Below are 17,685 nucleotides of genomic sequence, written 5' to 3' on the forward strand. Positions count from 1 at the left end.
GCAGGATTAGTATGCAGACCTTCCAAGAAGAAGAATGAGAGCCATCCTGTAGTTCAGTATTCTTTTTTTCCTCTCTCTACCTACAACCAACAACATTCTGGAGAAAAGTTCTTCCTAAAATATAGATGATATGGAAAAGAGCCAGAACTAACTTGCAGTGGACATGAACTGTGAGCAAGAAGTCAACATTTGCTTTTATAAACTTCTACAGTTTTGACAATGCTTTCTTTTAACGTATCATAGCTACACATATTTTAATTGATATAAATGATACAAATTTCATCATTTTCCTAGCCCAAGCCCTACTCTCAAGATGCATTGCTTCTCTTAATAATAACAATGTCTGCAATTTGTAGTTTTAGGAAAACAAAAGGACCAATAGAAAAAAAAACGGCTTTTGTTGATTACATATGTACCTTAGTTTATGCCATTGGTGTCACTCATGTAAATGTATTTAAATTTAATCTTACAATATTCTATCCCAAAATACTCCATTCTAGTCTAGTTCAACTTAAACTACTAGACTACAATCTATTAAACAGACCTTGAGTAGATGGTTACATAGTTATTTACACTTATACTAGTGGAAGAGAAAAATTGAAATAAGCATTAAATGAAATATGAATTTTAAAACTTTGCAATGCAAAAGAATTATTGTATGAGAGATTCTTTGTAAAGTATAGTGTAAACAAAAGCCATATCAAATTATCCATATACATTTCCTTGAAAGACCAACCAATTACAATGCAACTGATTCATTACATTATGCTTCTCTTACCTGATTTATTAGCAGATAAGTGGAATTTGGAAAGAAGAACCCTAACATAAGTGGGCTTAGAGAAAAAGGATAAAAAGCAAAGATTGAAAGCATGCTATGGGTGAGTTTGAATATTTTTTGAAAGAAGAATTTGCATGGGAGTGTTGGAAATCTAATTGTATATCCAAAGAGTATATGAGTGAGCAATTGTACAGTTATATGAATAACATTTGAAGTGGCATGGGGTTCGGGGTTTGGAGAGAGATAAATTACCTAGGATTAAGAAGAAATATAACAATTTTAACAGTTAATCTTGGTGATTTAGTATAACAATGGATGAGCAAAAAGAACACAATTGGTTTATATTTGTTTGAAAAGACTTCACTGTGTTGAGAAGATAATATAGGATAGTGAAAGAAACATTAATAAGACAGTGTTTAAGATACTGTAATAATCAAGATAAAAACAGGCTTGTCTTTACTAAGGAGAGAAGGACTGAAGCTGACGAGAAAGGATCAAATTTCAGTACAATTTGAGCTGATAAGACTTGCTGATGGGTGGAATTTATACAAAGAAAAGAGTCAAAATTAACTTCAACAGTTTTTCCTTTGAAATTTCTGAGATAAGAAAACTATTTGAGAAGCACAAAATAATCTTTCTGGAGGGATGGAGAGATGAGAATATTGTTTTGCACTATTTGGCTTTAGAAAATGTTCAGACTTCTAAGTGTCAATACCAAGTAGGTACTAGTATGTATGAGTCAAATTTAGGGATGAACTCTGAACTAGAGATATTTACAACTGAGAATTACCTGTCTATAGAGGCTAGGTAAAGCAATGTGAGTGAATAAAAGAGAAGAGAAGAAAAGAGAATATTCCCATTCTGAAAAGGATTTTTCATTAAAGGGTGAAAACATGGTAGTACAGAGAGAGAAAGGAGTATTGCTGAAGTGAGATCCTTGCTGTTAAGACTGAAACTGTATCTAGTGCACAAGAGTAGGGTTGTGGCTCTGACAAAAGTGCAGACAGTTCCTTTATTGTAAAAAGAGAATAGATAGAACACATAGGCACAGATGCAAATGGTGGGTACTAGGAAATCTGAACATCTCTTCTTGAGAGAACTTCAAACATTTCTCAGACAAGTAGGATTAAGGTCAATAGCTCACAATGAAGATGGAGAAAATTGTTTTGAACGTTTGAGAAGAGGTAATTCAGTATGAAAAGTCATTTAAAATACAGGAACAGGAAATGGACCTGAGAACGTAGTATGATTCCTGGGGAGTGTGGAAGGCACTCCTGATGTTAGCGAGCACAATTATACAGGGAAACAGTAGCCAACATTGTATTTTTTCCTCCAACAGTAAGATCTATAGGTGCTGGTATGGAGTGTGTTAAGAGCTGTGTTTAACCAGTCTGTGATTCAGAAAAGCAAATACAATGAAGAATAAGGGGGAAGGGAGCTGGGGGCTATAAGCCCTCAAGTAATGACAGAAAATGGAATTTAATCTGGATCAAGGGAGACTGAGAGTGTGTTTGAAAGACAGTGATAAAGTGTTAAGACAAATGAAATTGAATACATAAGTGAGAGTTAACACATTTTCGACTTGGAATGTGAAGTTACATCCATCTCATTGGCATTAAATTTCCCCATAGTCACCACTGGCTTCTTTCAGCAAACAAATATGACTCTCTCCCTGTGGGATTATTCTTGGTTATGGAGAAAGTCTATATTTATGGAAACATATATTTAAAAAAAGCTCCTGGAATTCCATTGTATCTTGTTACAGATAGACTATCTGACCATGTTATCAAGCGACCATGGGTCAGAACTGCCCATCAAAAGCTAAGTTCTCTCAGATCCATCAAAAAACAAGACTGAGTGTGCCCAAACGCAATTGATTATAAGACGAAAGTGGTGCATCCAAGATTGGACATGAGAAGTACTTGAAGAACTATGAGCTACACAGGCTGACTCCTTCTGTGTCACTAATGTTTTTTTCCATTTCTCTTCATCAACTGATACTTATGGCAAAATAAGGGGTTCACTATAATTAGCTGATAGCGAGGGAAAACAATTCAAACATGGATGATGGATGGTGGAGCTTTGCATATGATGGCTTTGAAACACAACAGAAATGGAGAAATATGTCCAATAGTTAGAGATTTGAGTGATGCACCTGGTCATTCACATTGTGTGGAAAAAGAAATGATTCAAGGTTAGAATATGTGTAATACTCATGTGCAGTGACGAATGGATTGGCAAATCACACAGGGATATGGATGAATAATAATTGAAAGACTGGAGATGAAGAGGATTTGGGAGATGTGAGTGGACACATGGAAGTAGCCATGAAATGAGAATGTATTCCAAGAAAACACCCACCAGAGAACATCCACTAAAGGTAAAGTTCTAAATATACTAGCGGAAAAAAGATTCTGCTAGTTGATTTACATTAATCTTTGATATTGGTTGGTAAATGGCATAATAATGTAGTAGTCATGTTTGCAGGGTAACAGTTTATGCATGGGTCCCATATCATAGGCTTTTGCTCAGCAATGTTAATCTAGATACAGTCACTGCCAAATCTCCAACCTATCAGTGACAAAGACCAATGCTGAGCTGGATGAGGCACCGTCCCTGCAAGAGACTATTGGTCAATTGATGCCAGGATGACTATATTGGACCACTTCTTCCTAGTATGGATTTATATTAATTGAAGTAGACAAGTATTCCAGAAATGGAGTTACTTTTCCTGTCCTATGTTTAATCCATTGACATTTGATGTAACATTTCCTGAGACCAAATAACTCAAAATACAGCACAGGAGCTGTGGCAGTGGATACATGTTCATGGGATTCACTGTTATATTACACATTGCAATATCCAAAACCTGCCAGTCTGAATGTCCATTGGAACAGCTGGTTGAAGGCACCATTGAGGTGACACATTAGATGGTTGGAGACGACATGTTAGGTGTGAAGAAAGTCTTTCCCAGGATGTATTATTCTAAAATAATAAAAATTATAATATTCTATATATATATTTTGTATAATACATGGATTTAGTTATCAAGATGTGGAGTAAGTGGGACAACATTTACCATTGTAATTTTGTGACCCACTTGGAGAATTTGTGCTTACACTTCTCTCAAAAGTTCATCTCAGCTGGATGAGAGGCTCTATTTCCAAAAGGGTGAACAATTCCACCAGGGTGAACTACAAAAATTCCACTAAATTTTAACATGCAACTGTCCCCTGGCAACTTTGAGCTTGTCACGCAAAGTAACAAGTAGTCACAGAAAGAAGTCACTATCTTTGTTAGAGTAGCTGACCTTGTCATTGGGAGATGTGAGGGATACTGTTAAACAGAGAGGACAGAGAAGAATATGCTTTGCTACCCATGTGATCCATTTAGGTATCTGTCAGTACTTCCTTGTCCAATTATAACAGTAAGTGCATAAGTGTATCAGGCAAAGGAATAAGATTCTAAGTCACATTACCAGGTAAACCATGTGTCCATCAGTTGTAGAGCCAACATCAGGTTGTCCAAATAGCCTTCCTGTTAAAGTTTTCCAGAGAAGCCCATTTGAATCCTGGCACTCATCTCAGAAGAACTGTTATTCTATTTTGTTAATTAGTATTATACCATATATTATTCTATAATTATTGTTCCATAGTAAAAGAGAGCTTTCCTTAGTAGTTATACTAATAGTTGAACCAAGTGGCACAACCTGAGTAATGTGACATGAATATATCATTGGAAAACTGATGGATTCATCAGTTCCCCCAGTTCTAGGGAATGCTGCCAGCACATAGCCTTCAACTGTCTACCCAAGCTAAGGAATTGAGCTCTGATGGGGAGAGCTGCTTCATCCAAGATCATCCTCTCTTCCTGGGTACAGCAAGTAGTGTATGGTCATTGTAGGAGTATAAAATCTGAGTCAACTGTTCTCACTTGGGACAACTCTGAATGAACTTGTGTGTCCAGTGAAGGTCTCTGAAGAGCTTGCGCTGTTGTCCAACTTCCTCAGCCCAATTTCTTCTTTCCCCCGTATGTCAATCACTGATCAATTTCTAGTAAATTTCATGGATTCTAATCTCTGAATCCGCACCATGGAGATCCCAATCCACAGCGAGCCCTTTTTCACTATTGTTAGTGTTATTTGAATCCAGAGGAATAAAAATGATTATACACATGATATACTAACATATTTTGTCTAAATAAGTCCTAGCTAATATTTGTAAGAGCAAAATTCACATTTTTTGATGTATTCAGATGAGAGATGAAATTAATATCTTTAAGCAGTAAAAAATTTTTTGGAGCATCTTTTATAATAATTAACATTTTACCTTGATTATAGAGCATATCCACAATTCCAAATAAATAATTTATAAATTTTCATTGGTTATTTTTATTTCCTTCTTGTGAAAATAAACAAAATATTCATGATCATTGAAAGTCCAAAGAGTATAACATGATCAAATCTCACTTATATTCATAGTCTCCTCACATAATGGCATTTTCATCAATATTTTTTACTCTTTATGGTGTAAGGATGGTTCATAAATTTTTAAGAATTATGAGTATCAAAGAAATTCTGTAGCCAAATTTTTTTCTTAAGTTTGGAAGCAGATTGGATTGGGCATCCATGAGTGGATTTTGACCTTAACTTTTGAAGAGGAATCCATGAGTGTAAAATGGAGGCATAAATATAATAGCAGTATTTCTCTGAAAATGGCAGTAGTAGAATTATTTTATATCTACTGTTCCAGTCAGCTGGAATTACGTTATGTTTCAGTAACAAAACACTTCAGTATTGGCATAGCTTAGGAAAAGAACTCATTATATTATGCCTCAGTGATGTTTCTGCTCTGTATCATCTTCATTCCAGAATCCAGGCTTTTACAGGCAGCCATTCTTTGGAACTTTGCTAAGCTCATGGTAAAGAGAATACACACCTGGCTGTGAATCACATAATGACTCTTAATGTTTCTCCTCAGAAAGGCACATATTACTTCTGTTCACATAAACCGACCAAAATGTCAAGGCCATACCTGACAATAATGGGAGTGTGTTGGATAATTCTCCCACAGTTTCAGGCTCTGTAGGGATGAGTAGGAACATACTGAAAGTTAATGCTATATATTACACCACTTTGTAAAATGTTACAAAGTCTTTGCAATCCGCAATAAATTTCTCTACTGGAATGCAAGAAATATGAGCAATAAAATTACCAGCAGGAAAGTGGAAAGATGTATCTTACTACCTGGGTGTGTGTGCACACGTGTGTGTGATAGAGAGAGAGAGATTGAGAGAGAGAGAGAGAGATGATTTGGTTTCTTTGAGACAAAATTTTCTATGAGATCAATATTGATATTTAAATAATCAAACACCAGTATATTTAATTATTAATATATCACCAGATTTATGTTAATTTAAATTCATTTACTACTTCTTAGTGATGATGTGATACTTTTTCCATATATTAAAGAAAGCTGTATTGTTTCTCCAACTTTCTGTACTCTATGTCTGGCATCTTTTGGGAATTTTCTCCCAATTAGCTTCTCTTTATGCCTTTGTTCTTCAGAGCATAGAAGAAAAGAATAATTGTTCAAGTGAGAATTCCACTAAGAGAGAGAGTTATTTCCCACGGTATTGGGTATAAATCTCTGGTGACTGTAGGTATGTGGATGTCTCTCATCCTGAAGAGAGAATAGAAGAGACACAACTACCAGATAGGAAAAATAGGTCCCAATGGTCCTAGGATAGGACAAAATGAATCTTTGCTACAGCATAAACAATGACATTATGGAAATTCTATTCCTTATCGGAGGATGAAGTAGACTAGATGCTGCCATAACTGCCATGATAGTTTTGTGGACAAATGTGTCATTATAGGAAGAATGAATAAAGGTAGGCCTTAAACAAGGAATCCAAATTGGTCCTGTGTTTAAGAGAATGGCACCTGGTTGAAACAGATTTCACCAAGGAACAAATTAAGCTTCTGCACCTATCCACAGTCTCCAACTCAATAAAATATCTCATGCTCAAGAACACAGTACAGTGTACTGTCACAATCAGACTCACTAACAGCAACAAATCAGTTTAGCGCCACAATCGAAAGAAACACATGTTAATTGGTTTCCAACAAATTAATCACATGTTGCAAGCACTGTCACAGAGAATGTGTAAACATGTTGCTTAACTGTTTTCCCTTATGAAAATTAATTGAGCTGTTCACTATTTATGCACTTTTCTGAATATCTATGATTAATGCACTTTACCACAAATAATAATTTATAATTGTCTATCCACACTTTTTTATTTAAATAGAAATGTTTACACATCATAATAATTATTTTCTTCTCATCTGCATAAAGTCATTTTAAGATATGCAATAACATTTTACCTGTCCTCTTTTGATTGATATTTATTCTCCTTACTGATCAATGACATTGTGTGTATTTCAGGCTACATATCTGTGAGTTTTTCTTTGGGATAAATTTATTGCAGGGCTTGGTGAAAAATATGCACATTTGTTATCGAAATAATTTATACTCTCCTCAACAATGTATGAGAGTGCTAGTTTCTGTTCAAAATATCTAATGCAGAGTTCTAACAAATAAACTGTAAAATAGTGTTACTATATATCATTTTTATTTGAATGCTAAAAATTTTATCTGATTGGAAAGACTTTTTCTATCCTTGTTTAATAAAATTGTAAATCTCTGGCCACATGAATAATTATTATTTTCCTTTCTGCTTTTGTTTGTTTCTCTTACCCTCTTTAGATTTAAGATTTAAGGAGACCTTCTCTCCTTACCCAGGTAAAGTCCCATGATCCATATTTATGATGATGATGACTTACAGTCTCATCTACCTGCCAATCCCTAACCTCAGCATCATCTCCTTGCACCCCCACTTCCTTGGTTCTGACCACACTCTGATGGAATGCGACTGGAAAAAAAAAGGAACTAGACTGAGAGCCACCACTTTAAATTTGTAACCTCTGGTGGACTTTTAAACATCCAAGAATAGTAGAACACATCTACAGTCCATTCATTGTATCTCTTTCTAAATGACTATTTCATACCATTTTAGTTTTTATGAATCCTTGACTGTCTCCTGTTTCTACATTACTCATCTGATGACATTTCCTATTTTAATATAAATATTAAAGTACTCAGAAGAAGTCTTCCATGTCTGCATTATTGCCACCCACTCATCTGAAAATTTTCGTATATCCTCCATGTTCTCCCTTGTCAATGTGGAGACATTGTGCATGCTGCAAGGTAAGGCCAACTTTTCCCCATATAGAGCAGATTCCCACCCACCTCACCTCACAGCAATATTCTTAAAGCTGTCCTCCTCTCTTTTCTGTGTCACAATTTTTCTTTCCTTTCACTGGACTATTTCCCTCAGAATACAAAGCATATACTTTTTCTCTCAACCTAAAGAAATTGTTATTTGTTCCCATTTTATCCTAACTCTGTCATCTAATTTATCAGGTATATATTACAGAAAAAAAAATTTAAATATCGTGGAACTATCTCCAATTCTTTTTCTTCCATTCTCTATTAATCCCCATTAATTTAGTCACTTTCCCCCCTACATTCTCAAAAATCACTCTTGATAAAGCTACCAAGGACTTTTACTTGTTATAGCCAAACATCAATTTTTCATACTACCAGCAACGTTTGGCAAATCCATTACTCTCTGCTCTTTGATGTGGTTTATGGCTTGCCTTAAAGAATATTTTGTTTGTTTTTATTTATCCTTATGTATGGCTCCTTTTTCTCTTGCAAATTTATCTTCTACTCCCCATTTTTCCAAATTATTTTATTGTGATCATAATGGTTTATAACATTGTGTAATTTTGGGTGTAGATTATAATTTATCAATTTCCGTATAGACTACATGGTGCTCACCATCAGCAGTCTAATTTTTATCCATCACCATACATATGTGCCCTTTTACCCCTTTTGTCCACCACCCAGCCCTTTTCCCCTCTAACTAGATGCTGCCCAATTTTTAACATTGGAGCTTCACAGAGTTTAATGTCTTATCTCTTTTATTTGGAGATAAATTTCATTAATCTCATATAGTTTCTCTGGTTTCTTTAAACTTAAAGCCTTTGTCTGACTGATCTCCTTGCCCGGAGTGCCTTCTCCACAGATGTCTGTATAGTCAACTTCTTCCCTTCCTCCAATTCTCTGCTCAAGTCTCACCTGGTTTGGAAACCTCACTTTTTTTTAAAAGTGCAATCCCCTAAGAATTTACAAACCACTTTCTCTTGCAGATTTTATATTTTGTGTTCTCCCATAGTACTTATCATTTTATCAGAATGTTTAAACTAGTTTCTGTCTGTCTTACCCTCATAGAATGTCAGCTCACCATGGTCAGGGATCTTGCATGTTTTGTTCACTGATATACCTCAAGAATCTTGAATAATTCCCTGTAGTTAGTCAATACATATTTGATGAACAAATAAACAAATAAGGTCATCAAGGTCAATGCACAGTATGATTTCTAATATTCAAAATTTTGCTTATATTTAATTTTTATTTCATGTTATGTGAGAGTAACTGCAGATAACAAAGAACTAGAGAGTTAACTGAATTGGAGGAAATGTGAATTATAGGTAAATTAGAGAGAAAATTGAATTTGGGGAAAATTGAGATAATTGGAACACAAACAAGAAGTATTATGTAACAAACACTAATGTTAAGAAAATGAACAGGGGCCAGCCCTGTGGCCAAGTGGTTAAGTTCACATGCTCCACTTTGGCGGCCCAGGGTTTCACCAGTTTGGATCCTGGGCTCAGACATGGCACTGTTCATCAGGCCATGATGAGGTGGCATCCCACATAGCACAACCAGAAGGATCTACAAGTAGAATATACAACTATGTACTGGGCACTTTGGGGAGAAGAAGAAGAACAGAATGGGGAAGAAAATTCTTAGCTTAGGTGCCAATCTTTAAGAAAGAAAAAAAGAAAGAAATTAACAAAAGGATTTGTAGAATAAGATACTTTCACAGAGAAATTAAAGAAATAATATTCCCAGAATTTCATTTGGCTTCTCTTAGCTTTAACTCATTTAGGAGGTGACAGAATAAAAATATATAATCTTTAAATCATTCTACAGAGCAGCCTTCATATTTTTGTCTTTAGGTTGTAGATAATAAGATTCAGAGTTGGGGTAACTACTGTGTAGAATAGGGACACCAGCAGGTGGAGAAGAGAGGGAACATCTGTTGCTGACTAATCAAGTCCACCACCTAATTAAGGCCACCACAGCAGCAACAAGAAAAAAGTCAGGATGACCAGGTGGAGAATGCTTTGGACTGAACCTTAGTAGATGGGGTCTTCAGAACTGTAGAGACTTTGTGAAAATGTAAGAGAAAAATGGAGATAAAACAGACAAAGCTCAATGAAGACGTAAGGGCAACTGCTCAGACCTCAACTGAGCAAGAAAGTCTGAGTAACTAGATGCATTAGACTGGATACCTTGAGGGGCAAGGAAAGTGTTGAAGCTGTTTGCATGATTCCAGAAACTCCACCACCGAACCAAGAGTAAATGGCCATCTTGATGCAGTTGTCATTCTTCATGATGACCTCATAGTGCAGAGAGCAGAAGACAGTCACACAGCAATCACAGAGTATCACCATGAGCAAGTCCACCTCTGTGCAGGCCAAAGAAACCACAAAGGTGAAATGAAGTATGAGAATGATGTCGACAAGAGGGCAGAATGGGAGTTTTCAGCACTCATTCCTCTACGGAAACACTGATTTTGACAATTTCCCACAGATGAGAATACCACTGTGAGAGTCCCGGAGTCCATAGGAGAGACACTGGCACCAAGTTGGAGCAAATAAATGTGAAAATATGTGCATGAAGAGAGTAAAATGAAAATTTTACTAGCTGTATCACCCCTTTCCTCAAATGGCATAGCTCTGTGTCAGCAGAGATCCCCTCACTCAGTGATTTCTCCCACGGGAAAAAGTGAGATGTTAATTAGTGCCTAGCTTCCCTGGTCATGCAGGATACTGCCCAAAAGGCCCACTTCTTTTTCAGTAACACAAAACACTGGGACAGTCAGCATAGCTGATTAGTCTTGGGCAGCTAGGAGCAGAAAAAGGAGCAAAAGTCACAGCAATTGAGTGCAGAACTTAAAAAATTGCAGTAATTTCTACTAAACACCCTGTGGACTCCACCAATAGGCCCGCCCGTGTTCTTCATAGGATCCATTGCCTGTAGACCCCGCAGCCAGTGCATGGGTGCCCCCAACAATCCATATGCCCAGCAGACCCTGTAGCCAGTGTCCCACATTTCCATGCAGACAGCAGATTAAACCTCTGCAGATTATGCACAAGCACCTTTAGACAGCAGGCTGGACTCAGCCATATTGAAAGAAGATGCACAATCTTGAATATTTCAGACCAATTACTTAAGGAAAACAAATAGAAAGCTCTCAGAACCCACCTTAGCTTTGTAGGTTTGGAAGAAAACATACAATTTATAATGTTCCCCCTAAGAGGGAAGAAGGACAGTGGAACGGGTGCAAAAATGGTTCTAAGAGGGAAGTTCAAAGCAATACAGGCCTACCTCAGGAAACAAGAGAAATATTCAATAAATGATGTAACTTTACACATAAATAAACTAGAAAAAGAAGACCAGATGGAGCCCATAGTTAATAGAAAAAAAGGAAATAATAAAGGTGAGAGCAGAAATAAACAAAATAAAGAGTAAAAGGACAATAGAAAAGATCAGTAGAACTAAAAGTTGGTTCTTTGAAAAGATAAAATTGGCAAACCTTTAGTGAAACTTACCAAGAAAAAAAGAGAAGGCCCCCCAAAAAATCAGAAAAATAAGAGAAATTCAAGTGATACCACAGAAGATCATCAGAAACTGATATGAACAATTGTATGCCAACAAGATGAACAACCTAGAAGAAATGGATAAATTTCTAGAAATTAACAATCTTCCAAGACTGAATCATGAAGAAAAATAAAATCTGAATAGATAAAGTGCTAATAAGGTGACTGACGCAGTGATGAAAAACCTCCCCCAAACAGAAGTCCAGGACCAGACAGCTTCATTGGTGAGGTCTGCCAAACATTCAAATATTTGCTACACATCTTTCTCAAATTCTTCCAAAAAACTGAAGAGGGGTAAAAGCTTCCAACTCATGTTACAAGGCCAAAATTACCCCAACACCAAAACTAGACAAGTACACCAGAAAAAAGAACATCAGAGGCCAATATCCTGGATGAACAAAGATGCAAAAATCCTCAAAAAATATTAGCAAACCAAATTTAACAATGCATTAAACCATATGCCATGATAAATTCAGATTTCTTTCAGAAATGCAAGGATGGTCCAATATCCACAAATTAATGAACGGGATACACCACATTAACAAAATGAAGAATAAGAATCATGTGGTCATCTTAACAGATGTAGAAAAATCATTTGACAATAGGCAACATGCATTTACAGTAAAAACTCTGAGCAAAGTGGGTACAGAGGCAACATGTCTCAACATAATAAAGGTCATATATGACAAGGCTACAGCTAACATTATAGTCAACAGTGGAAAACTGAAAGTTTTTCTTCTAAGATCAGAAACAAGACAAAAATGGTGACTCTTACCACTTTTACTCAACATAAAACTAGAAGTCCTAGGCAGAGCAATTATAGAAGAAAAAGAAATAAAAAGCATCCAAATCGGAATAGGAAGAAGTAAAACTGTCAGTATTTGAAGTGGCATGATGTTATATATAGAAAACTCTATAGACTCCACCAAAACTCTATAAAATTAGTAAATAAATTCAATAAAGTTGCAGGATATAAAATCACTATACAGAGGCCACCCCAGTGGCACAGTGGTTAAGTTCGCATGTTCCACATCAGGGACTCAGGGTTCGCCAGATTGGAGCTTGGGTGCAAATATATGCAATCCTTGTCAAGCCATGCTGTGGCAGGCGTCCCACTTATAAAGTAGAGGAAGATGGGCACAGATATTAGCTCAGGGCCAGTCTTCCTCAGCAAAAAGAGGAGGATTGGCAGTAGACGTTAGCTTGGGGCTAATCTTCCTCAAATAAATAAATAAATAAATATAAAATAAATATACAGAATTCGATTGCATTTCAATACACTGATAACAAACAATCAGAAAGACAAATTAAGAAAACAATCGCATTTACAGCTCAACAAAAATAAAATACTTAATGATAAATTTTACCAAGGAGGCGAAAGACCTATACACTGAAAACTTAAAGGAAATGATGAATAAAATTGAAGAAGACACAAACAAATAAAAAGATATTCCATGCTCATTGATTGAAATAATTAATATTGTTAAAATGTCCATACTACCTAAAGCAATCTACAAATTCAAAGCAATACCTACCAAAATTTCAATGACATTTTTCACAGAAATAGAATAAATAATTCTAAAATTTCTATGGTACCACAAAAGACCCCTAATAGCCAAAGAAATCTTGAGAAAGAACAAAGGGTTAATATCCAAATTATATAAAGAACTCATACAACCCAGCAACAAAAAAGCAGACAACTCAAAGAGTGAGCAGAGGAACTAAATAAATATTTTTCAGTGAAGATATACTGATGGCCAAGAGGCATATGAAAAGATGTTTAACATCACTAACTATTAGGGAGATGCAAATTAAAACCACAGTGATACATCACCTCATGTCTGTTAGAATGAGTATTATCAAAAAGACAAGATTCACAATAGCCAAGACATGGAAGCAACCAAAATACTCATTGACTGATGACTGGATAAAGAAGATTATCTATCTATCTATCTATCTATCTATTTAGATAGATAGATATACACACAATGGAATACTACTCAGCCATAAATAATGACAAAATAGTCCCTTTCACAAGAACATGGATGGACCCTGAGGGTATTATGTTAAACAAAATAAGTCAGATAGAGAAAGACAAACACTGCATGACTTCACTCATATGCAGAAGGTAAACAAACACATGAACAAAGAGAACAGATTAGTAGTTACCAGGGGGAAGAGGGGAGAGGCGTTAGCACAAAGGGTGAATGGGCGCACCTATAAGATGATTGACAAATAATAATGTACAACTGAAATTTCACAATGTTTTAAGCTATCATAACTTCAATTTAAAAAAAAGGCAAGCGAGGGCCTGGCCCCGTGGCCGAGTGGTTAAGTTCACGTGTTCTGCTGCAGGTGGCCCAGTGTTTCATCAGTTTGAATCCTGGGTGCAGACATGGCACTGCTCATCAGGCCACACTGAGGCAGTGTCCCACATGCCACAAGTAGAAGGACCCACAACTAAGAATATACAACTATGTACTGGGGGGCTTTGGGGAGAAAAAGGAAAAAAATAAAATCTTTACAAAAAAAAGGCAAGCAATAACAACTGTTGGAAAGGATGTGGAGAAAAGGGAACACTTATGCACTGTTGGTGGGAAGGTAAATTGGTACAGCCACTATGGAAAGAGTATGTAGACTTGTCAAAAAATTAAGAATGGGACTACCATATGATCTGGCTATTCCATTTATGTGTATTTATCCAAATAATGTGAAAACACTAACTCAAAAAGATATATGCACCCCTATGTTCATTGCAGTATTATTTACAATAGCCAAGACATAGAAACAACCTAAGTGTCCACGGATGGATGAATGGATAAAGAAGATGTGGTCTATATATACAATGGAATGCTGCAGAGCTATAAAACAGGATGAAACCTTTTCCTTTGTGACTACATGAATGGATCTTGAGGGAGTTATGCTAAGTAAAATAAGTCAGACAAGGACAAATAGCATATGATTTCACTCATCTAGAATTTTAAAAAAACAAACTCAGTTATAGAATATAGATTGGTGTTTCTATAGGGAAATGGGTTTGGGAGGTGGGTGAAATGGGCAAAGGGTGTCAATTGTATTGTGATCAATGGTAGCTAGACTTTTGGTGGAGACCACTTTGTAGTATACATAGACGTTGAATATTGTATGCCCTGAAATGTACATAATAGCCTATACCAATTTTATCCCAATTAGAAATAAATAAATCACTTAGGAAATAAAACTTGGAGTCACAAAAAAAAAAAAAGAAGAAGAAAAAGAAGCCAAACATGGCCTCTACCAACCAGAAAAGAATAGTGGTTTCTAACCTGAACCCACTGAAGATCAGAAACAAGAAGTTGATTAAGCATTTGACCTCTTCCATGCTGACGAAAGTGGGAGCATTGAGATGAAGGAGCCGAAGGTGGTCATGAGAGCACTGGGCTCTGTATTGAGGAAGGAGGAGATAAAGAATATGATGTCTAGGGGCTGGCCCCGTGGCCGAGTGGTTAAGTTCGCGCGCTCCGATGCAGGCGGCCCAGTGTTTCATTGGTTCGAATCCTGGGCGCAGACATGACACTGCTCATCAAGCCACGCTGAGGCAGCGTCCCACATGCCACAGCTAGAAGGACCCACAACGAAGAATATACAACTATGTACTGGGTGGCTTTCGGGAGAAAAAGGAAAAAATAAAATCTTTAAAAAAAAAAAAAGAATATGATGTCTAAGAGGACAAAGGAGGCACGGGGAAAATCAACTTCAATGACTTCTTGGCCATGATGATTCGGAAGACGGCCCAGAAAGACATCACAGAAGACATCCTGATAGCTTTCAGGCTCTTTAATGATGACAAAACCCAGAAGATCTTTTTCAAATATCTAAAGCACATGGAAAGCTAGGTAAGGGAAAACTCACTGATGAGGAGCGGCAGGAAATGAATGATGAAACCCATCGGGATGCAGCCAGTGAAGAGAACGAGGAAGAGTTTCTTTGGGTGTTCAAATAGACCAACCTATATTAAAGTTGATTTCTCCTGAAAGCATGTGTAGAGATGTTGGGGGATCTGCTGAGTTTCCTGCTTCTGTTTTGTGAAACCTTGGGTTAGAGGACAATGGTATCCCTCCTCTTATATCCCAACTTGTCTAGGCACTTCCATTTCCAAATCTCTGGCTCAATTATACAATTTTAAAACTGCTTGTAATGTGAGGCTCAGTGGAACACAATGTTGATTATCCTTAGTTGATCATGTAAGGAGAAAATGAGTATTGTCATATACAGCAGAACTGTGATTAATCTTGGCTTTGGTGACTGTAGCTAGAAGCCTGGAAGTATTTTTCCTCTTGGTCCCTCAGGAAACCAGGCTTGTCAGTTTCAGGCAGGACTCTTTCCACTTACCAGCATAGGAAACTTCAAATCGTCAAAGTGCTAACTTGTCAGTGTTAGTGGTTATTATAACTAACTTCATCACATTTGTCTCATTTTGGTAAAAATGATCACAGAAGAGAAATATACAAGGTCATACACTAAGAGAAAAGAAGCACAGAAATTACATAAATGTAGAGAAAATCCTAAAAGACTGTGAAAACTGACAACACATATATGATATCAATAATAATTAATGTGATTTGTTTATCCATAAAAATAATTTAATGGGAACTTCAGTTTCTAGTCAAACTTGCAAATAGCTTGGATGTCTTCACTTTTTCCTCACAAAAAGGAAAAAGCTAAACAAATGAAAATCAAACACTCTTCTTAGATCCCTCAGGGAATTGAGATCCCAGGAAAAACTGCTGCCTTGAAAACTGGAGTGGCAGAGGCTACAGAGACTCCCCACTTCCTGGGAGCAGATGCCCAAGATCAGCAGGCAGAAGCTGCAGCCACTACTGTTAGAAAATAAAACTAGAATTGAGGAATTTCTGGAAACTCTCATGGACTAACAAGAAAGAAAAGCTATGGTGTGACCCACTCTTAGGGAAACCTCCACACATTTATGATTGTTAATTCCAGAAGTCCCACCGTGAATCACTATGAGGACCAAAGACAGATTCCCATGTGATTCTGGAAGGGGGAGGAGAAATATAACAATTTGAAATATTCCCAGAGCCCACTGTCATCCTTAACAAAGGCCTGTCCTCTGTGGAAACTATTTACCACAGCCTAACCTACTTAGGTTTTACCACAGCCTTAGAAATCTGGGAAATGGAAACACCCAACAGTAATCCCTTCTAGCCTTCTTGTTTCATCTAAATGGTGGAGAAAGTTAGCAATTACTTGTGAAGGTCACAGTCCAGGGACACAGGCTGGGTAAAAGATGAAGCCATAATTATAGGACTGTAGAAGACATTCCTTTCCTTCATATGATACAACCACATAAATGGGTCTTTAGTATAACAGCAGAGTACAGCAGGAAGAAGCACATGTCATAGACCCTATCAAGGAGAAAGTTCTAAGAAACCAAAGACAACAGAGGACACAAAACAAGAACACTAGAGGTCAGGGTAGATAAAGCACACACACTCACACACACACACACACACATATATACACATTTTAATAATAAGCCCACTTTAAATATAAATACAAAGAGATTAAAACATTATATTACAAAATGTACCGTGCTCACTCTCCAGTGGTGGCCAGCGGAACCTGTGAGCAGAGGCTTCAGGAACCACAGCAGAACCAACGACCCAGCCCCCAGTGGCAGCACCCTACACACTGGCTCTATGGGCAGTGGGGGCTGCATACAAGTGCCCAGGTCCCTGGCCCTTGGCAACCACAGTGACACCCTTGAACCCACAGACCCCAGACACAAGGCAGCTGGCACTCCGACAAGCCGGGAGCAGCAGTGCAGGTGGTGCATGGAGCAGTAGCATCCTAACCAAAAGAGAGCTGGGTAGTAATCAATTTCCTACAGAACTGACTTCAGAGGAAGGAAAATTAGAGACAAATGGGGCATCACATAAAGATAAATGGGATAAATTCTCCAAGAAGAAATAGGATTTTAATGTGTAAACGCCTCACAATGCATTAAAGTATGTGAGGCAAAATCTGATAGACATGCAAGGAGAAATAG

At 37.0% G+C, this 17,685-nt stretch overlaps 1 pseudogene; it reads left to right on the forward strand.

Annotated features, from left to right (window-relative positions):
* Positions 1-10,425: 10,425 nt before the first annotated feature.
* On the forward strand, positions 10,426-15,633 carry LOC139081372 (centrin-1-like; annotated as a pseudogene).
* The last annotated feature ends 2,052 nt before the right edge of the window (positions 15,634-17,685 follow it).

The sequence above is a fragment of the Equus przewalskii genome, unplaced genomic scaffold (assembly GCF_037783145.1).
Source record: "Equus przewalskii isolate Varuska unplaced genomic scaffold, EquPr2 contig_R1842, whole genome shotgun sequence".
In the NCBI taxonomy this organism is placed as follows: Eukaryota; Metazoa; Chordata; class Mammalia; order Perissodactyla; family Equidae; genus Equus; species Equus przewalskii.